This window comes from Lutra lutra, chromosome 12 (assembly GCF_902655055.1).
Source record: "Lutra lutra chromosome 12, mLutLut1.2, whole genome shotgun sequence".
Taxonomy (NCBI): Eukaryota; Metazoa; Chordata; class Mammalia; order Carnivora; family Mustelidae; genus Lutra; species Lutra lutra.
In genome coordinates, this window is record NC_062289.1 from 14,185,370 (window position 1) to 14,207,408 (window position 22,039).

The 22,039-nt window shown below is 46.7% G+C and overlaps 1 long non-coding RNA gene across 11 annotated transcripts in view; it reads left to right on the forward strand.

Annotated features, from left to right (window-relative positions):
* Nucleotides 1-1,881: 1,881 nt before the first annotated feature.
* Nucleotides 1,882-22,039, forward strand: part of LOC125081935 (uncharacterized) — a 37,260-nt gene continuing 17,102 nt past the window's right edge. For 3 of the 11 annotated variants that reach the window (XR_007121825.1, XR_007121823.1, XR_007121824.1), the window contains exons 1-7: nucleotides 2,226-3,312; nucleotides 4,766-4,812; nucleotides 6,790-7,004; nucleotides 7,546-12,730; nucleotides 13,569-13,809; nucleotides 14,846-16,126; nucleotides 19,243-20,834. This is a non-coding gene — a long non-coding RNA (uncharacterized LOC125081935). The other 8 variants (XR_007121832.1, XR_007121830.1, XR_007121833.1 and 5 more) reach the window with 8 other exon arrangements.

Here is a 22,039-nt window from a genome sequence, read left to right on the forward strand (position 1 = left end):
CAAAGACACTGCAGGCAGGTATTCTGTCCTCCTTTTCACTTGCCTCTGTTGATCCTTCCATTCCTGGGGTTTGCAGATCCCAGCCCCTGCCACCCGGGAGCGCAAGGAGATTGGGCTGTGTTCTGCCTAGAATCTACCAGTGCTCTGAAACTGGCCTCTTTCCAGTCCACCAATGGGGAACAAACAATGCCATGGAGATTTAAATCTTCAGTAAAGAGGACACTTCTTTATTGGAAAAGGTCTTTGTCCTTTCCAAAGGGGATAAAAGATTATAGACCAACTGGTTAAGTTTATGAAAATATATAACATAGGTTGCTAATGCTTTTCTATTATTTTCAGTGATAACTGTAAATTAAGGAAAAGGCAAGAAGACTTGAGGATTTTTCTTCCTGAAAACGAAATATGGATTGTGTCCAGGAGCTCTCAAAAAAAAAAAAATTTCCTTGAAAAATATATCAAACATGAGAAAGACAAATACTTTTGTATTATCTTCTGAGCTGCCAATTGTTAAAGCAGCTTTCTCAGGCAAAATGGCCTGATTCACTGTGTCCTCCCAACCTGGGACCAGACAAGTGAGGGAAGTGCCTGTCAGAGATCTATTTAGCCCAGGTGCAAGGGAAGAGATTGCTCCCCCATCCCCCACCATCCTTCTGCCACTGCTGCTTACAAAGGATCTCATGTTTTACATTTTATGATCACATTTCTTGCACCCAGTGCCCCTCCCACCACTACCTCTCCCAGGCCATTTGCTGGGCCCCAGAGCTCACGGAGCTGCTGTGGGCTGTGGGGCATATGCACAGCACACCACCAAGGGGGTGACTCTGTCTCCTACAAGCCACACCTCACTGCTCATTTGTTTCCTCCCGCAGCCGCAGCTGCTCTTTGAGCAAGACTGCCTCGGGCTCCTCATCGGCAGTACGAGGACAGTTCCACCTAGTCTGGATTTCTTCTCTCCTGAGAGCAGAGCCTGAGTAAAGAATTGGGAGCAGATTTATCCTTTGGAAAGCATACTCATTTCCTAGGGCTGCTGAAACAAAGGACCGCAAACGGATGGCTTACAGGAACAGAAACATATTTTCTTCCAGTTTTAGAGGCCGGAAGTCCAAACCGAGGAGTTGGCAGGATCATGCTCCTTCTGAAGGTTCCAGGGGAGAATCCTTTGGTGCCTCTTCCTGGCTTCTGGTGGTTGCTCACCATCCGTGGCAATTTCCGGCTTGTCACTCATCCCCGCAATCTTTCCTTCTGTCATCACATGGCCTTCTTCTGTGTGTCTCTGTGCACCCTCTTCTGTCTCCTCTAAGGTCACCCTCATTCGATTTTGGGCCCACCTGAACTCTATACGTTTCCACCTCAATCCTTATCTTAATTACATTCTGACGTTCCGAGTGGACACGAAATTTTAGGGAGACATTATTCAACCCAGCTCAGGGCTCCAGGCTCCTTTCAGGTTCTTTCTTAGTTCTGGAATTATCTACTGCTGGCACTGGGGGAGTGGATGCCAGGAGAGGAAATCATCACTGGTGCTCAAAATACCCACTCACCACTTACTCCTGAGTTTCCCCACGAAAAATTTCTAAATCATTTGACTCAATCTTCAAGACTCAATCCCCTGAGAAATGGCAAATATCACTGAGAGATCATTTCTCAAGCTGTGATTCCTGGGGGGAGGGTAGGTGGGGAGCATCAGAGTCATCTGCCTGGTTGGGGTGTCTTACAAAGAACACCTGCTCTGGGATTCTGCAAGAGGTGGGCGTGAAGGTGTGCATGGTGAAGGGGTCCCTTACATAGTAAACCGCCATCACTCTGCAAACGTTTTCTCTATCTCAGCTGTGTAACTTCTGTTTCCAACCAGGATTACCCACTTCCTGGCCATCAGTTGACCTTAGCACTTGTTTGGGGGCTGGGGGAAGATGTGAAGGGAGAAAAGAGAAGATACACCAAGGAGCAGCCCCCTGAAAGGGCAAACCACCGAAATTTCACTCTTCCTCCATTTTCTAGAATATTCAGGCCCAGATGTGTAGCAGGGATGGCAAGTTCAGCTTGGCCCACTATTTGAAATCTGGTGTAAATTATGTGACTGCGTGGCACGCTGTGTTAGGAAAGATTCTGAGGCCGCATCTGTGCTAAGTGGAAAGAGAGCCATGACAGAGTCACCGTCTACCACAAACATCCCCAGGGACTATCAGGCATATGCCACACGCTCGTCATCCCTGGTCTACAGCTTTTTGAGGGGATCAATTCCTAAATATGTTGCTGCCAAACATAGGGAAGAGATTTTTATGTCCTGATATAAAAATATACAAAGTCATAAAAATAAGCTATTGCTATGCTATCACTACTTTTTAATATTTCTAGAGCCATCTTAATGCTCAGTGTACAAATCTTATGATTTTTGAATCATAAATTCTTAGACACAAGGCATGGGGTCAGTTCCTCCTCTGTAGCCGAAGGCATGCTGGGTAGCGGTTGTATAACTAGTGTGACTGGGCCTGGGCCAAGCCTGAGCTCAGCCTCTTGGAGTTGGGGTTAGAGGAGTGAATAGGACAATGGGGATCGGAGGGCTTTCGTCCCAGTCCTGACCCTGCAGGCACCGCCATGGTCATGCATTTCAAGACTGGGCACCTTGGCGTCCCCCTCTGTGAAAGGGGTATAGCCAGTCCACCCCTCCTTTCCCTGATAGGTTGGTGTGCAGTGGGGATGGAACAAGAATGCAGGCCCAGGACAGGCTGGCAATGTCTTTTAGAAATCATTCCTGCACATTCTGAGGCCAGTGCCATGACAAATAAAAATGTTTGCTGAGGAGGGCACTGCCCAGGAAATCCAGCTCTGATGGTTGAAGAAAGCCATCTGGAAGTCTCCAAAGACCAGGGGTTCTGAAGATGCCAAACAAGGAAATGTGACAGTCTGAACAGTCAGCAGTGTCCCTGGGATGGCGTACAAGGAACAATCTGAAGAGGGACTGCCAGGAGCTGTCCTTTTACTGCACTGGCACCACGTGCAGAAGCCCAGGATGGGCGGCCAAGGTCATGTGCCCTCATAGCCAGTGTCTGAGGACATTAGAAGGAGCCTTAGACATGACTCAGTGAAACGTTTGCTTGTGCGCAAGCAGGAGGAAAAGTTTTTGTTCCAAGATCCCACAGCTAATTAGTGGCTGCACGGAGATGAGAATGCCACTCTGCAGATGCCAGGAAGAAGAGAATTTGCAGGATGCTGGAGGGAAGGCCCAGAAGGAGCCCTATATTCCCTGCAAGTAGCTGGCCTTGACCCCAGCGGGATGCAGCTGGGCCCTGATATCCATGGGCCCCTTCCCAGGTAAGGGGGTTGCAGCTTGACTGGGAGAAAATCAACCTGTGGGATTTCAGTTTTTAAATGTTTAATGCTATTTAACGACACCAGCTTGACAGCAAGAAGTTATGAGGTTGTAAGAGCAGAACAGGATGTTCCTGAGATCTGAACCCCAGTGTCGGGGCAGTGAAATTTTAAAACCTGGTCAAACCATCTAAAAGTTGGTCTGCTTTTCACTCGCCATGCACTGGCAATTCTAAATAACATTAGTGACACAGTGTTCTGCCCTGAATAATCTTTTTATTATTTTTTTTAAAGATTTTTATTTATTTGACAGACAGAGATCACAAATAGGCAGAGAGGCAGGCGGGGGAGGGGGGGAAGCATGTGCCATGCCGAGCAGAAGAGCCCGACTCGGGGCTCAATCCCAGGACGCCGAGATCATGACCTGAGCTGAAGGCAGAGGCTCAACCCACTGAGCCACCCAGGCGCCCCTGCCCTGAATAATCTTAAACCCAAATTAGCACATTCGTATTCTTTATCCTTTAAAAAATACTGTATTCCGTATGGGAGTTAACTTAGCACATGGCTTTGTTTCCAAATAGTGGATGAGAAGTAGACAATGCGAGCCCTCATAGACAGAGGCATGGACTTGAGTGACTTTAATCCTGTTGTTGTATGGAACCATGCAGAAATATTTGCAAACTGGCAGGATCGACCTTGAACAAGGCACACAACACTTTAAAATGATTCCTCAAGGTCAGTGCAAAGGAACTGTGGAGAGGACTATGACTTCTGCCAAAAACAAAACAAAACAAAAAGTAAATAAATAGAAAGAGAATCAAATGTAAGGAGGAAATGTTAGGAGGAACAAGCAGAGGTGCCGGTCTGACATTGCCTGGGGAAATTAACAGGGCAGTGTTTGAAGCCTCAGTCAGTTTCTCCAGGAACTAGACAAGAACACAATGGCTCAGATAAGTCCCTATTTGCTGTCATTCGGACACTTTCTCTATTTTTGCACGTGTGAAATTTGAGAACCAAATACAACAGAAATCTGTGATAAATTTCCAGGGGATCGGTTTTTGGCAAAAATTTTTCAACCTAGAGGACATTTGAAATCTGCTAGAATCAGGTGCTTGGGTGTCTCAGTTGGTTAAGCAACTGCCTTCCGCTCAGGTCATGATCCTGGAGTCCCAGGATTGAGTCCCACATCAGGCTCCCGGCTCCACAGGGAGTCTGCTTCTCCTTCTGACCTATCCCCTGTCATGCTGTCTCTCATTCTTTCTCTCTCTCTCAAATAAATAAATAAAATCTTTAAAAAAAAGAAAGAAAGCTGCTAGAATTAGTTCTGTAGGAACAAAGATGTGAACTATCTTGCCCTTTCTGGAATTCGCTGTGACATGGGATTGGTATGTGTCTCTGCCAAGTTTATCCTCATGCTTCAGGCTTTCCTTAACTGCTTGTATGTCTCTTGTTACAGGTAAAAATAAACTTCACAGTCTATCAACTATACTTCAATTTTAAAAGGTGAGAAAACTTTAGAAATTAAAATTAGTAAAAAACATTCCTCAATGAACTATGAGACACACTGACAAATCCGACAATGCTGCCTCTTGAATGTGACTATTTGGGATCGATTTTGATGAAATCACTGACAAGTCTGCAGAAGTCTCAAAGACAAAAACTGTAAGGTTCCATTTGTTCCTAACATATAGGCAAAAGGTTCTCCCTTTTTTTTTTTTTTAAAGATTTTATTTATTTATTTGACAGAGAGAAATCACAAGTAGGCAGAGAGGCAGGCAGAGAGAGAGGAGGAAGCAGGCTCCCTGCTGAGCAGAAAGCCCGATGTGGGGCTCGAACCCAGGACCTGGGATCATGACCTGAGCCGAAGGCAGCAGCTTAACCCACTGAGCCACCCAGGCGCCCCGGTTCTCCCTTTTCTTTAAAGAAAAAAAAAAAGACTGAAAGTATTTACCCCCCCGGGCCCCGCCCATTTTATGATAATATACTATTCATTTACTAATTGACTCGTGTACGTATTTAACTGCCATGATTATGTATGTGAAGTATAATAAAAGAAAAAAATTCATTGTCTGCATTTCTTTCCCTGCCATTACTGGTTTTTCTTTAATTTCATGAGATGACTCAAATGAACTGTATGCTATGGCAGGGGGAGTTGTTAGAAAGAAGCCACCATGGGTGTGACGCGCTCCAGGCCACTGCTGGAGAAGGTACAGCATTCTGGGAGTTTCCGCCCACCCATCCAAGGTAACATTCACTCTTTCAGAGAGCATGGCTACATAATTTTGTAGTAACAACAGCACCAACGTTGATGCTCCCACTTCTCCGGTTACGAGATCGCACGGCAGATCTTGCATCTGCTTCTCAGGTGGCTGCTGAACAAAGAGTCCGCTGAATCCTGTTGGAGGCGGGCACCTCGATTCTGGGGGACATGCCAGCCTCTCCTCGGGTTCTCTTCTTTCAACCCAAGGCCAGCCTGAGGAATTTCTTCAGGCCTGGAAAGCCTGCAGCCTTCCTTCTGTTCCCTTCTCCCTCTGAAATGAAATCTTCTGCCTCCCATGCTCCCTTTCCCTGGATCCTTCTCCGTCCTCCCCCACGGAAGCCTGTGTGGCATGGCGCAGAAAAGCAAGGTCTTGGGGAGGGTGAAAAACAGATCTAATTTTGATAATCCTGGCTCTGCCACTTACTGGCTGTCTGATCTCGGGGGTTTCAATCTCTGAGCCTTGGTTTTTTTTTTATTTATAAGGAGAGGATAATAGCAGATTATGAAAATCAAATGAGTCAGCATATGAGGGGGGCTCAATCCAGTGTTTGCCCTGTAGGCACCAAGACTACGGACTCTAGGGATGGATGGTCTAATGACAGAATTTAAGGGCTCAGCCAACAGTGGAGTTGGGAGGAATTTTAGGGGCAACCTGTCGTCTCTTTTGAAACATCTATTCTGCATTGTCTTAAAGAATCTAACAATTGGTAGGTGGCTTTGGCCTTCCCATTGGGCACCCACATTAAACTCCGATCAGATCTCGTCTCAGGGCCCGCTCTCAAACCGCTGCATTGAGGAGGGTTGTGAGGCTCTGTCTCTGCCCCACGAGAACAAAGGCTGAGCTTGAGCAGCAGCCCCTGCTGTGGCAGAGAGCTGAGAACGCTGGCAAACGGAGCTCCATATTTGCCATCCCTCTGCCTCCCAGCGCGTATCCCACATCCTAAGGCGACGTGTTTAATGAAGGTGTAGAACAAAGTCTGGATATTTAAGCAGGCACAAATACACATTTGGCTTGTTTGAATTCAGATGATGTTTTCCTTGAGCCAGGGCTGCGATCTGAGAGGTGGGCCCAGGCCCAATCTTAAAGAGCTGCTTGGCAACTCTAACTATTGGCAAAAGAGGAAAGAAATGGGTAAATAAAGTTTTAAAAATACGCCAAATGCCAAGCATTCTGTATTTCATTTCCAATGTTTTGTTTACAGATATTTGCTGTATTTCAGGAATTCCAGCAGCAGATACCCAACTATTACAAACCCACCTATTACCTATTACCACCTATTACCCACCTGTTCCTGAGGAGGGCCTCGAGAAATACATTTCCAACAACCTAGACAGAGCGGAGAGCGAAGGAGTCCTCTGGGGTGATGTCAGTGACACCACAAGATCCCTGCTTTCCAGAACACTTACACCACCTTCTTGGTGGTGAATAAATGAGGTAAATCTTATCTAGAGAGAGCAGTTTACAAACATCTGTTGACTTAAAGTTATTGATAATCAGTTTTTCCTCAAGATTAAAGTTTTGATGGAGGAAAAAAACAAGTTTTGATGGAGAAAAAAAGGGAAGAAAGAGGGAGGCCTGTAACATTGATGGGGGAGGAAAGAAGGAAATTCAGGAGAAGAAGGGGAAGGTACCCTGTTTCAGGTTTGTCTACGTCAGTGTCCTGGGGAAGGCTTAAAATGGGTCGTTGCCGCCAAGGCTCCAGCGCCCAGATCATCTGGGGGAAGTCAGCACACCTGGCTTTGTCTTTCTGGGTCCTTCCTCACAGCCATTGAGCTGGCAGACTGGAGGGCAGCAGGGAGCCCTCTGCTCCCTTCCCCACCATTCATAAACCAATAATCACCATCGATGCTGATGAAGGTGGAGAGAATGGGATTCGCTCTAGTTGCACCTGTGGCAAAAATCTACCCTAAAGTATTCAGCAGCTTTGCTTTGGTGATTCATGTGTAATGATTACGTCAATCCCTTGTGTCTGCAGGGCCCTTTTCTCCTCTGAGTTCTGAGAAGAGCAGCAGGAAGAGGAGAAGTTTATTTATTGAGGACCTGCCATATACCAGGCCCTTTGCTAGAAAGTTCAGTGCTTTATTTCCAAGCCTCAGTGTGATATCACAGGGAAAGAATGAAGTTTTCCAACTCACAGTCGAGGAAATTGAGGATTAGGAGGATGTCGTGAGGCTGGTGTTCAAAAGAACCTTTGTTGCTTAGTAAAAGCAATCTTCTGTGGCCAATGCAAACGGGAAGCTCCTTTCAAGGTATATAGTGGTGGCAGCCAAAGAGCTCATCTCGGTTTTAGTAGTCTTTATTTAGTCTCTCTTGTTTTTACGTGGTGCCCGGCTGTATTCCCATGTTGAAACACTTACAGGGATCTCTATGGGCGGAGCCTGTTCAGCTTCTTTTCCTCGTCCAACTAGAAACGCACTTCACTCTGTCATGTCAATCCATCCCATCCTCTCAGCTGGTCACTCTGAGTGTTCCAGAAGGTTGTTAACAGGCACAGATTGTCCCTTCCGTCTAGCCAGGGCCAGATGGCATCGGCTGATGAGACGCCGGCCATGCTCTCTCTGCCCGCTTCAACCACCTCCCTGTCAGGCACTCCGGGCTACCCTGCCTGGGTACTGCTTCCCGTATTACAGCCCCAGGGCCCTGAGAGCCTCCTTTCACTGGTTTCCATCTGACCTTGAGGTTTGCTTGTGTTTATCTGGAACCCTTCAATGAGGGGAAGGTAGGAGGAACCCACCCACAGATGAGCAGTCAGAGGTTCTGTCCAAACTGAAGATCAAGTCAAACATTTGAGGGTAAGTACAGTGGCCTTCTAAAGCTGTCCAGAGCAGTTCAGGGCTGCCCTTTGGAGATTCTCATTCATTCCGGAATTGCCCCGAAACTGCCAGTACTGACCGGGAAGTCAAGGCCTACGCTTCAGCAGAGCTCCATCTAGCGGAACCGCCTTCAACTGCAAGCTTTATGCCGCCAAGGGAGTCCCCGTTGCGTAAGGGATCTGGCACTGGCTTCTTATTTTCGGCTCTGTGTCAACGGGATGATTGGGCATTTCCCAAATCCAAATAAGTCGTGTTAACATATCGTGGATGTAAGCAGGGTGTATGTTAACTGAGAGAGGCTACTTCAAAGCCTGAGAGCTTGAGTTCCACGTCCTCTTGACTCCGGGAGAGCAGAGTGGGATCTTATACTGGGAAGGAGTCTCTGGCTGCTGGAGTAGTGGAGAGGAGTAGGGAAGAAGAGGAGAGAACAAGGCACATGTCCTGGAAATTTCCATGTAAGATCAGGCATGGGCAGATTAAATGAATGCTGTCCTAATGAACACAGAGGCAGACAGATGAGCTGCCTCCCAGGCTTCGGAAGCTGGCTCTCGGCCACCCAGAGGGAAAATCCCCATCTCTCCCCACCCCGCCAGGCAGGCATTGTCAGGACATCCTAAATGTTTAAATTCTTTCTACAATGCCTGTTGCCCAATGTGTTCTGAACATAAATGATTTCAGTCCTTTCATTCCTCTCCTTTAGAGGCAGCTTGCTACAATTTTGTAGGGTTAGAATTTCAGGGAATCAACTGCTCAGATAAACTCTCACCACCCAGCTACCCTGGAACTCCATGAGGAATAGTGTATCGTTTTCTAAGGCTGCTTTAATAAAGTACCACGAACTGGTTAAAGCAATAGAAATGTACCCTCTCCCGGTTTTGGAGGCTGGAACTCCAGGATCCAGGTGTCAGCAGCACGATGCTCTCTGAAGGTGCCAGGAGATAATCTGTGCCTCTCTCCCAGCTTCCTGTGCTTCTGGCCATCCCTGGCCTTCCTTAGCTTGTAGACGTGGCACACGAGCCTCTCCCTGTGGCATTACACCGTGATTTCCCATCCTCTTCCCTCTGTGTGCGCCTGCGTCTTCATGTTCCACTCTTCGTGCGTCTCCTCTGCTCTTCTCATGAAGACACCAGTCACACGGATCAGGGACTCAGCCTCCTCCAGTGTGACCCCATCTTTACCTCCTTCTTGATGCCATCTTGCAAAGATCCTATTTTCAGAGAAGGTCACATTCACAGGTACTGATTGTTACGACTTTAACGTATCTTTTTGGGGACACATTCAACTCATGAGAAATAGGAAGGGACAACAGCAGGCAGAAACCACAAGACCAATGCCAGTGTCGAGGGTGGGGGAGCACAGAGGCAGGGACTCCCCATGGCGGTCGATGGTTGTTTTCTCGAGTTCCCACATTCTTATCCCTCTAGATACCCATTACAGGAGGCTACATTTGCAAACCAGACAAGACCCCAATATCACATACTATTATTAGAATAAGATTCAAAATATATTTTAAACATATGCCATTTATTTTTGGTGGGTGTGCTGGAAATAAATATGACCCATTTTAACACACTCTGTGCATTTTCACTGAAAAAGAGCCAACCAGAAATATGCAGAAACTGGGGCACCTGGGTGGCTCAGTGGGTTAAAGCCTCTGCTTTCGGCTCAGGTCATGATCCCAGGGTCCTGGGATCGAGCCCCGCATAGGGCTCTCTGCTCAGCAGAAAGCCTGCCTCCTCCTCTCTCTCTCTGCCTGCCTCTCTGCCTACTTGTGATCTGTCTGTCAAATAAATAAAAAAAAAAAAAATTAAAAAAAAAAAAGAAATATGCAGAAACTTTCTTCTCAGTCATTTTACCTAGGATTCCTTCTTTCTCTCTCTTTTTTAAATTTACTTATTTGAGAGAGAGAGAGCGAGAGCAGTGGGGACAGGGAGAAGGAGAATCCAGGCAGACTCCCCATTAAGTGTGGAGTCCCACGCAGGGCTGGATCCCATGACCCTGAGATCACTACCTGAGCTGAAACCAAGACTCAGATGCTAAACCAACTGTGCCACCCAGGTGTCCCTCTAGGATTCTTTCTTATCTGCTATGTTATCTATTTGCTAGATAATTCAGTAGATCCTGTTGCACCAAAGCATACAACACTCTTATTCCTTATATTTTTTATAACCCTATTGCCTTATTACTGATAACACAAGCATGTTTGCAACACTTAAGTGCTGTCCTTATAGAAAATCCCTCCTTTCAAATAGACTTAATAGCGACACTGATCACTGGCTGATTGCTTCTAGGGGCCGGACATCACGCTAATTGATTTATATGCATCATTTTATTTACTTCTTAAAATAAGCTTATGCTCTAAGTATCATTTCTACTTTACAGATGAGGAAGCTGAGCTTGGGCAGCAGAGTATCTTGCCCCAAATCACACCAGCTGTTTAGTGGTGAAGCTGGAATCCGGATTCGAGTTCATGATTCAAAGTTGTACTGGGCTACCTTCACATAACATCTTCCACAGTCAGCCTGGCAGATTTTCCTTGGCAAATCTTGCCCCTTTTCCTTACCCCAATCTCTGCCTCACAAGAAGAGCAGCTCAGGTTTAGGTATGTAGACAAATGCCAAATGGTCCAAACCCATTTCAACATTCTCACATTTTACTTTCTTCCTTTTTTTTTTTTTTTAGATTTTTTTTTTATTTATTTGAGAGAGAGCATGAGAGGAGAGAAGGTCAGAGGGAGAAGCAGACTCCCCATGGAGCTGGGAGCCCAGTGCGGGACTTGATCCTGGGACTCTGGGATCATGACCTGAGCTGAAGGCAGTCGCTCAACCACCTGAGCCACCCAGGTGGCCCCCACATATTACTTTTAACCACTAGATGGAAATGTGCCTATTTTCTCATCTCCAAAATATCTTGAGCTCTTTAACAAATACATTTGTGAATTCATCTCTCCTTTTTGGGCCCCTGAAATTCAAGTGGCCACAGAGCCAGAACCACATTATTAGTGAGTCAGAACACAGAGAACTAGGCCAATGAACTACCCTATTCATCACATTATTAAAAGTGACAAACATTCCACAGCAATTCCAGATGGTGGTCGAATCAACAATCAATTTACATACAATAGACACTATAGGGTTAGAAACTACATGAATGTATGTTTCAATTCATAAAGAGCTACATCCGTGTAATAATCATAATAAAAATTATGTATCTAATGAAGGTGAAGAAGAGATGAGCAACTTTAAAAAGGCCCTGGTAGTTTGCTATAAAATCACATGTAATCGTTACGGACTATGTATGGGCAGTGTTTCTGCATGGAACACAGTACATGATGGAGGGGTTGTCGCATCTGCGAGTATGTGCTTGACCTCATCGGGCAATGTGCCAGGCCCAGTGTAAGGTATGGTGTGTACACCGGTGAAGCAGATAACATAGCTCCTGGCTCGTGTCATGGCCTACGCCATGGCAGTTACAACACAGAGAGATCTGCCCTGGGAGTTCTGTATGTGTATATGTGTGTGTATGTATGGGTGTGTATATGGGCATGTATAAACGTATGTGTGTGCTTGTGTGTAGAGAGCTGATTTTCACTATTCATTTGTGAATTCACCTACTCACTAAAATATATTGAAAACCTCCCAAGTCAATACCTGCGCTTCTGTGGTCAGTTGCCGAGATGTGCGGAGTGGTCCAAAACGCGGACCCCTGAAGCGACACGTTCCCAGCTCGGGGTAAACCAGGCGGCGCTACCTGCATGTTTGAGCCATCACGCTGCAAATGCGTCCTTTCTGCCATCTACTTAGCGTCATGTTTCTTGCATTTTTTGGTGCTTTTTGTTGATTTCGCTATTTAAAATGTCCCTGAGTGTAGAGTTGAAGCACTGACCCGTGTCGCTAAGTGCAAGAAGGCCGGGCTGTGCCTCACAGGGAAACCAGGTGGGCTAGAAAAGCCTCCTTCAGGCCTGCGTTATAACGCTATTGGCATGAGCTCAATGTAGTTAATTAACAAGATACATTAAATAAGCTGTCTTTTAGAGGAAACCCACAGAAAGCAAGCTTAAGTACTGACCAGCTGATGAAAGAAAATAGGATCTAAACTCCAAGGAAACTAAACTAACCCTGTGTTTCCCCCAGGAGAAGTGGGGCAGGATTCACGGCGACCTTATGGACCTTTACTACTCTGAATCAGAACAGACTCTTTGTCGTATACACACACAGAGTTATACAGAGTACTGGGAGAATCCCACGTGCTCCTGAGGAACAGAGTATCTACAAAAATCAGTACGGCCGCTCGGCACCCCTCAGATGAGTCGCATGTACACAGATGAGAGGAGGAACGTGGAGGAAGGTAACGACACTCAGTGAAAAGTTATTAGATTAGAAGTTATTAGATTTGAAGAGGACTTCTGATTTGTGGACCAAGTAGTCTGATCTTTGCATCTTTCACTGAAGGCAGGAAGGTACAGATAAGAAGGAGAGGGAAGATAGGAAAACCCATGAGTGTCCCACACCTGAACATGGGGATGGAAGGGTTGGGGAGGGCTGATTTCTGATCCCATGAAGGGACCGTGAAAGAGCAGGGCTAATCGTGTCCTGATAAGCTCCAGGGATGACAACTACAGATGCTACAATTTTCTTATCACTTTTCTGTTATTTTTAATCCTCTCCTCTGTTTTCTGCCCTGGCCAGCACCAAATTACCTTGGATGACTTCAAAAATACTTCTAGTCTTATTTAGAGTTGGAGGAGGGCAAAAGATGTCCAGCGGGCTTCCTCCCTGCAGCGCCTGAGTAAGAGGTGGAAGCCTGGCTAAGAGCAGATGGGGCAGCCACAGAGAGCAGCCAGCCAGTCTGGGCCCCGCTGAAAAGACAAACACGGGGGCATCCCCACCACGCATAGTTCTAAGGCAGCGCCCACAGGCAAATGGTCCTTGGGTTACTTCCCTACGGCCAGCCACACAAGAAGAGCTGGACCTTTTAAGAGCCATGTCAGGAAGTTCCAAAGACTTCAGTGACTGGAGCTTATGAAAAATGCGCGGTCAACTGAGAGGGCCTTGGTGGGTCTCTCAGAGACACGGAACGAGGAAGATGACTCAACAGCCTGAGGGGAGCGTGGCGCCAGCACCTGCTGGAGGGACTACAGAGCTACTCAGAACTAGTCAATAACACTTTTGTTTCTGTATCATAGAAAATGATCTTTCTACCAGGAAGTGGCAAAGAAAAATAAGGCTGGAGATGCAGAACCCAGAGAGCGCGCTAGAGCGAGAGCCGACAGGCCTCCAAGCTCAGGAGAACCAAGTGCGAGGGGCCTGGGAGCCGTTGAGGGGCGGCCTGAAGAGCAGGACCCTGAGAGAGAAATGACAACTCCCAACGACAAATCGGAGGTCCTGCTCTAAGAGAAAGAGGGAAGTGGAATGTATAGACAATAGGTATCGATTCCTGGCTGAAGATGACAGCATGTCACAGAGCAGTCTGCTTTTAGCCCTCAGCATGAGCACGAGGAATGGGTGGTGACAAACCAACCCCATTTCCCCATTTGATAGGATGACAATTACACTAGCCCTGTCATGGGAAACCCAGAGAGCCTGGGGATGTGGATTTTGGCCGAGGCTATCATGGCACCACGTAAACAAGACCGAGAAATGTGAACCAGGGATGATCCCCTCACAACCACAGCCTGGGAGCTCGCCTGGTCAAGAACCTGGGCCCGCTGATAAGAAATCTCCCTCCCGATTCCAAAATGCAGGAAAATGGATGGGATGCCAACTCTGAGCGAGAAGTTGATAAATTACTTCGTCTCTCCTAGTAGAGTTTTGATACCAGGAACACAAAGATGCATTCCTCCCTTGAGTGAGCTCATTCCTCAAAAGATTAAACCCAGTAATTCCACTAAGTTTCCACCAAAAACTTGTACATAAGCATTCATAACATATTACATTCAGCCAAAATGTGGAAACAAGGTCACACGGGTTAAGACAGCTTCCAGCTTATACACCAGGTGGCCTGCTTTATCCTTGTAAGCCTGTGGACTGGCCATATCTAAATGGTTAAGTTTCCGGAAGGTGCGACGTACATCCCATTCTCTCCGACCTCTCCCCTACAAGGACTTTCTGAATTAGATCTGGGCTGTGGCTACTTAAATTATGTGGTGACAGATGCTGACAACACTGATTAATGCCTAGAACTGTTGAATCATTATGTTGTACACCTGAAACTAAGATAACACTGTATGTTAAAGATGCTTCATTCAATTAAAAATTTAAGTTATTTAAAATCAAATAAAATTAAAAATTCATGAGCTCTGTGGCACTCGCCATATTCCAGTGCTCCGTAGCCATTGTGGCTAGTGGCTACCATATTGGACGGACAGGTTCAGAACAGCCATCAACTCAGAAAATTCTGTAGGATAATTCTGATCTAGAAGGTTGTGCCTTCACCTTCTAAAGCATTTCTGATTTTTCACAGGTACCCGAGCTGAGCTGACCTCCTTCTTGATCCTTTAGAATTGAAATCCTGCTGATGTCACGCAAATCATCTCTGTTTTGGACCTTGTCAGAAGTTTGAACCTGCCGTTCACATCGGTCAGCGCCAAGTGGAACATCACACTTCATTTCTTAAGTGGTGACTTTCCTGACGCTGTTGCCAATTTTATATTTTATGCATTACATTTCCTTTTCTGAGTCATATTGATGAATGAAAAACTGTCAGAGTTTTGAGACAAATGTAGGAAAACTAGAGAGAACTGTAAGAGAGATGCATTAGCTGCAGGGTTGGGGGTTGACTGGGCAGACTTCAGCAGACTGGCCATTAGGCAGACCTGGATATGAGTTTGATTATTAATGAGGGCATCATCGATGATAAAGGGGTTGTGACAGCAAGCATTACAAGTAGTCATTATATGCCAGAGTCAACTTAACACACTTTAATCACCACAGCCAATATAATTGATTTCAAAGTCTTCATAGCTTGATACTCAAATAAATTGGTAGTTGGTGAAGCCACGCCCACTGATGGTTTCAGTCTACGGTGGAAAATCCAGTCCTAGCAGAAGATGCTCACAGGGAAGATTTTTTTCTTGTTTCCACCTAAGCCCAAAGACCCCTAATAAAAAGTCTAGATTAGAAATCGCCTTCTCCAAGTGATTTTCTGAGAGTGAACCCTACTCTCCTAGGACACAGCTTTTGACTTCAATTAAACCCTCCTTGAAATGCAGTTTGGTTAGTCAAATAGAGGCACTGTTATCTCCCAGCGACTCTCAGAAGAGCCCCACCAAGGATATTTCCAGGAGATTTTTCCTCAAAGAGGGAACTCTTTGAAAGTTTTGCTCAGATGCCTACAATCTCCCTAAAAGATCACAGGAGAATATTCCCAGCGGAGGTCTGACGTTACGGCACGTGCTAGCCTGGCTGAGAGTTACTGCACATAATTTTATGCAGGAAGGTGCGAGCATGCTTTAGACATCCAAATTAATATTCAGAAATATGAGGTGTGGTAATGAAGAGATTTTGGCAGAAGCAGTTGGGCAGCCCTTGACAATTAGAGTTGAGAAAATATACTGAGATTTCTGGAGCATAAATTATGAAATAACTTTCCAACTTGACATTTACAGAATTTCATATTTTCCAGCATTCCCAAAGAGAAGACAGACGGCCCTCAGAGTCAAGCGTGTCCCTCCATATACTGAGAGGCCAAAGTCAGAGCAGAAAGATGGTATGTGCTGCACGTGGGAGAGATAAGCAAGCAGAGGTGGGTGCTGGTTGACCTCTGTAGTAAAGGCAAATTCTTCAGGCCAACATTACCAATGTTTTAAGAGGTGTAAGACAGGAGGAGGTTAAAGACATTGGATCAATCATTCATTCATGCATTCATCCATTCATTTATTTATTCAATTGCTTGTTTGTTGGTGGCAGAATGAAATTTTCTCTCCCCCTTAAAGCCTTCCTTCCCTCTGCCCTGTGGAGAGAGGGCCTTGGAAAGACAGACAAGCTAGTCAGACATATTAAATGTGATCACGTACATTAGTGATTAATCCTGGTGAGAAGGGCTTGTCTTGTTCATGGCCTGCTCTGAGGAACCTGAAAGTTTTATGACTTGTACTAATGAGGGCAGCAGGGAAGGACCTAGCTCTGCCTTCCTGGATGGTGGAGGAATGTTCCTCATGATTCTGTGGACTGCTGCCAGGATGGAGCCAGGATCCTGGGGAAGGGGTGAGGGTGGAAGGGGAGAAGGAGAGGAAGCAGAGAAAGCGGGGACCCTCTTGGGAGTACATGGAGGAAAGCTCAGTATAGCAGACCCTAAGGGAGAAATAAGGCAATGTCTGGCCCCATCTTCTGGAAGCATGTGTGTTTCTGATTGGCTAGAAACAAGGGTGGTTTCTCTCTGGTAATGGACTGAGCAGCTGGGCCTCAGACCCCGGGGCAGGGAGGGTGGAGGCCAGTCAAGGATGTGTTTATCCATAGGTCCTTGGAGGTCCTTCGTGAGGAGTGTGAGGAATTTCACCGTAGGATCATCTCCTAACTACTGTCTACTAGAAAGGAAGGATTCAGGAGTGAACCAATGGACAGAGACAGCGTGAGAGAAAGAAGCAAATAGTCATTACTATACGTCAGGCACCTATGAAAAACCTAACCTCCCTTAAGAAGATTCCATGAACAGGGGTTTTATAGCAAACTTTTAAAAATCTTATAAATTAGCTTGCTATGGTAGGCAGAATAATGGCCCCCAAAGATGACCAGGTCATAACCCCTGCAATCTATGAAGATGTTATCTCTCATGGCAAAAATGACCATGCAAGTGTGATTAACTCGAGGATCTGGAGATGGGGAAATCATCCCGGATTATCCAGGTGGGCTCAGTGCAACCCCAAAGGTGCTTAGAAGTGAAAGAGGGAAGCCGGAGACTCAGAGGCAGGGGAGATGAAAGCAGAGGTAGGAGTGATGCTCTCACAGCCTCTGAAGATGGAGGAAGGTCCACGAGCCAAGGAATGCGGGTAGAAATGGAAAGAGGAAAAAGGAACAGGTTCTCCCCAAGTCTCCGGAAGGAACTGTCAGATAATACATTTGTGTTGTTTTTAAGCCACAAAGTTTGTGGTCATGTGTTACAGCAGCAATGAGAAATGGATACACCTGCCTTTAACCAAATGACCTTGTTAAGTTTTTATGAGAGGGGTGCCTGGGTGGCTCAGTGGGTTAAGCATCTGCCTTCGGCTCAGGTCACGATCCCAGGGTCCTGGGATGGAGCTCCATGTCGGGCTCCCTGCTCAGTGGGGAGCCTGCTTCTCCCTCTCCGTCTGCTGTGCTCTCTGCTTGTGCTCTCTCACTCTCTGTCAAATTAATAAATAAAACCTTTTTAAAAAATTAAGTTTTTATGAGAAAAGTGAAAAGGATAGATTTTCCTTCCCATTAGAAATATGTAATATTATCTTAGAAAGGCAAAACAAAGCATGATCAATATCTAGGACGTAGCCTAAGTGGATTTCAACTAATTCAACTAAGTGGAATTCTTGCCTGTTAATGTCCTATTTTTACAGCTTGAGAGTATGAAGGGGAGCCCTGTCCTGTCCACACACCAGCCAAAGCAACACCCCTCCTCCCTGCTGTGCCCATATTCAGTTCCCCTCTGCCTAGACTTACTGTCCTGCTGAGTTTCCAATGAGCCCTGCCTCTCCTCAGGGGACCCTTCTAAGGAGATCATCAACATTTTCCTCTTTGGGAAGAATCGGTCAGCAGGCTTTGTGTTTGTCCAGGTGACCGAGGCCCACCCAGCCAAGGATGGGTTATCCAAGCACTGGTCGCAGACCTGCATGGCCCCAAGCTTTATGCCGGTCCCAGGTTTGCTGGAGGAGAACCCCCTGGACTAAGACTTCAGATGTTCCTGAGGGACAGGATCATGTGACTGAGAAATCAACTGTGTCTTATGTCCTGCTGTGAGCTCATGTGAAGGAAATGCAGATATTTTCCCTTCCCCCTTCTAAGGAGGCCACCAGCCCAGTCTTAGCATCCTGGAGAGCTGGGTTTCTCTCATCCCATTAAAATTTTACTTTCAAAATTCTGGGCCAAAGAGCTCAATTGTCCATTGAGGAAAGGAGCTGCGTTTGTTTCTTGTTGCCACTCTAACAAATGACCACAAACTTGGAGGCTTAAAATTACACAGATTTACCCAAAGAAAACAAAAATGCATATTTGAAAAGATATAAGCACCCTATGTTTATAGCAGCCTTATTTACAGTAGCCAAGATATGGAAGCAACCCAAGTGTCCATTGATAGGTGAGTAGATAAGGAAGATGTTTATAAATGTACACACACACACACACCCACACACACACACACACACCTCACACACAATGGAATATCACACAGCCATAACAAAGAATGAGATATTGCCATTTGTGCCAACATGGATGGACCATAGGATATTATGCTAAGTGAAGTAAGTCAGACTGATAAAAACAAATGCCATACGATTTCACTCATAAGTGGAATCTAAAAAAAAAAAAAAAAACCAAAGGAGCAAACAAACAAAAAGCAGAATCATACCTATAAATACAGAGAACAACCTGATGGTTGCCAGAGGGAAGGAGGGGGGTTGGGCAAAATGCGTGAAGGGGAGTGGGAGACACAGGCTTCCAGGTGGGGAATGAGTAAGTCTCGGGAATCAAAGGCACAGCGTAAGGAATAGAGTCAGGGGCGCTGTAATAGTGTCATATGGTCAGAGCTGGGCTACACATGTGGTGCACATGGCAAAACACAGAGAGAAGCTGAATCACTTTGTTGTACCCCTGACACTAATGGAAATGTGTCAACTATGCTCAAATTAAAAATAAATAAATAAATATGTAAAATGACACAAATTTATTTCACAGCTCTGGAGGTCAGAAGTCTGAACTGGGTCTCGCTGGGCAAAAATCAAGCTGTGGACTGGGCTGGGCTCCTTCTGGAGCCTTCAGGAGAACGTTTCCTTGCCTTTTCCTGCTGCCAGAGGCTGCTCCATGGTCCCTGGCCTGCGTCCCCTTCCCCTCACTCACATCACTCCCTCATCTGCTCACATCGGTTACCTCGGCCTCTTCTGTAGTCGGAGACCCACGGCTCAGCCTCCCAAGAGGCCAAGGGGGCTGAGAAAGTGAGGAGTGGTATGGCCCCTGAGACAGGCCTGAGGAGTGGCTTTCCCCTCCCCTCACTCCCTTTGCAGCAGAACTTCTGATGGGATAAGCAGACAGCCAGGCCCAAAGCCACGAAGCTGAAGATCTCTGTGTCTGAGGCTCGCTCGGGAAGAACACGGCCATCCGCCTTCCCACCGGCTCAGGAGCGGACACGGCTCGCGTGGGAGGATCCACAGCACCATTCGGGACGGCCTTCCCCCAGATCTTCTGGACAGACTCACAGCACCCGTGGGAAGCACAACCTGATAGAGAATTTCTTGCTCTTCTTGTCAAGTGGAGACTCAGAACTATGTTTGATTTGGACCAAAAAAAACGGTAACAGGACACGTTCTACTTGCCATGTCGATGCTGCCCCACAGCTGTTCGTGGAGATGAGGCATAACTGACTTTCAAAGCAAATATTCTGATGGGTCAACTTTCCCATGATGTCACGATTATCTGCTGCAAGAGGCCTGGTTTTTGTAAAATGAGTTTTCTAAGCTCCAAGGCTTTTAGGTCCCTTTCTTTTCTACCTTCTGGGCATGGGCAACTCCTGAAAACAACATGCAGACAAGCCTCCAGGTTTGGACTTTTATTCTCCGTAGCTATCAAGAGGGCCGGATTAGAGCCCCCAGGGGCCTGTCATCAGAACTCTCTGCCCTTCCCCCAGTTTTAACGTCCCCCCTGAGCAGAGGTCACAGCGTGCCTTCAGGGTCAGGTGGGAGGGTTAGAGGGATTAGTTGGTCAAACCTGACCAGCTTTGGACTCCAACCATCCATCCACCCGGCGACTGGTCGGGATGAGAGCCCAGACATGTGGCAGGAGGAGCCGGGTCTCACTACGCAGCGACGCAGATCAAACAGGAAAGACGGCTGCATTTATTCAGAAGCGTGAAGGAACATTTGCTATTTGAAACCTGAGGTGCCCGGTGGCAGCGGCTTCTCTGTTTGAAGGGCACCGGCATCGTTCATTTCTATGCAAAAACGAATCCTCTCCTGCTGGGGGGGAGCCGGGGAGGCCGAAGAGTCGCAGCCCCTGCGGTCTGTCGTCACCTGGAGCGGATGGCCTGGTGCTCAGGGCACACGTAGGTGCCCTTGGCTGTGGAGGCAGGCCGGGGGCTGAGTGAAGGCCTCAGGGGCAGCTACGCTGCTTGAGAAAGTACAGGATGGAGTCCAAGGTTAGGGGCAAAGGAAAGCACCAGCTGGGGGAGGGAGTGGCCATGACGGACAAGACACAGAGGCTATGGAGAAAGCTGCGCTGCGAGAAAACTCCAACATCGGGGATTTACGTCATCGATGTCACTTGCACTTCGGCAGGTAACGATCATCTTGAATATTTCCTAGGAGCTTGGGCTGTGCCTGGCACACTCACTGGTTTACCTCATTTCTGTCTCATCATGACCATGATGAAGTGGGTTCTATTAGTATCTCATTTTGGGGATGAGACAGGGAAGCACAGGAGGGTTAAGTAACTTGCTGAAGATTACAAAGCCTTTAGGTGATGAGAACCCCAAGTCTGAGCCAGGGGCCACCCTCCTGAGCACAGAGCCACGTCGCCACAGGCCTGCTGTCAGAGCTGCTGTGCTCGCACACCTCTGCGGTGGGAGGTTCAGCAAAGGAAGCCAACTGGGCACCTGGCTGGGGCAGGCAGCAAAGAGGTAAGAAAGGTCCTGAGGGGCAGGCCTGCTGGGGAGACAGCCAGGCTAGCAAGAGCCCCCCTTGAAGCAGAGGGCCCTATCTCCTGAGGCTGGGAGCCCCACAGACCCTGGGAAAGGGTGTGTGGGGGCTGGGAGGCAGCTTGCAGCTTGGGCTACACGAGGATTTTACGTCATGCTTGACTAGATAGATAAAATTATTACAATTAACATTTTCCAGCTCTCAGATGTTCTTAAAGATTTTATAAATGACATCCTATTGCATTTTTTTGTGTCTTGCTTTTCTCATTCAACTTTTTTTGCAGTTCATCTGTCTTACTGTATGACATTTATATTTATTTTCACTGTTGTACAAGATCCCACAGAACCAAATGTCTGTACCAGAGTGATTTATCTATTGTATTGTTCATGGACAACTGAGTTGTTTCTACTTTGAGACCGGTTAGTGAAATGGCGCTCTGAGCCCGTTTGGTCAGGTACCCTGGTGCATGTCTGCACACATCTCTCTAAGGTGTTGTGATATTGTGATTTATAATAAGAAAAATAGGTTTAGTCTTCATCCTTTTGTGGGCACAGAGTTCATAAAACCCTTGGGATTTCCTAAGTGGTGAGAGCAATAAAGGTGTCTTTTGTGATGTTAATGAGATGCCTTAGGAAGCCCCTAGGTCACCTAAGGATAGGGGTTTGTTGCCAAGGGAATCCAAGAAGTGCCAATGGGTGGAACTTTCAAGTCCACGCTTCCCTCCTTCCCACCTCTGGGAGGTTGATTCAATCACCAATGACCAATAATTTCATCAATCATGCCTATGTAATGAGGCCTCCATAAAAACCCAAAAGGAGAGGGTTCTGAGAGCTTCCTACAGAGGG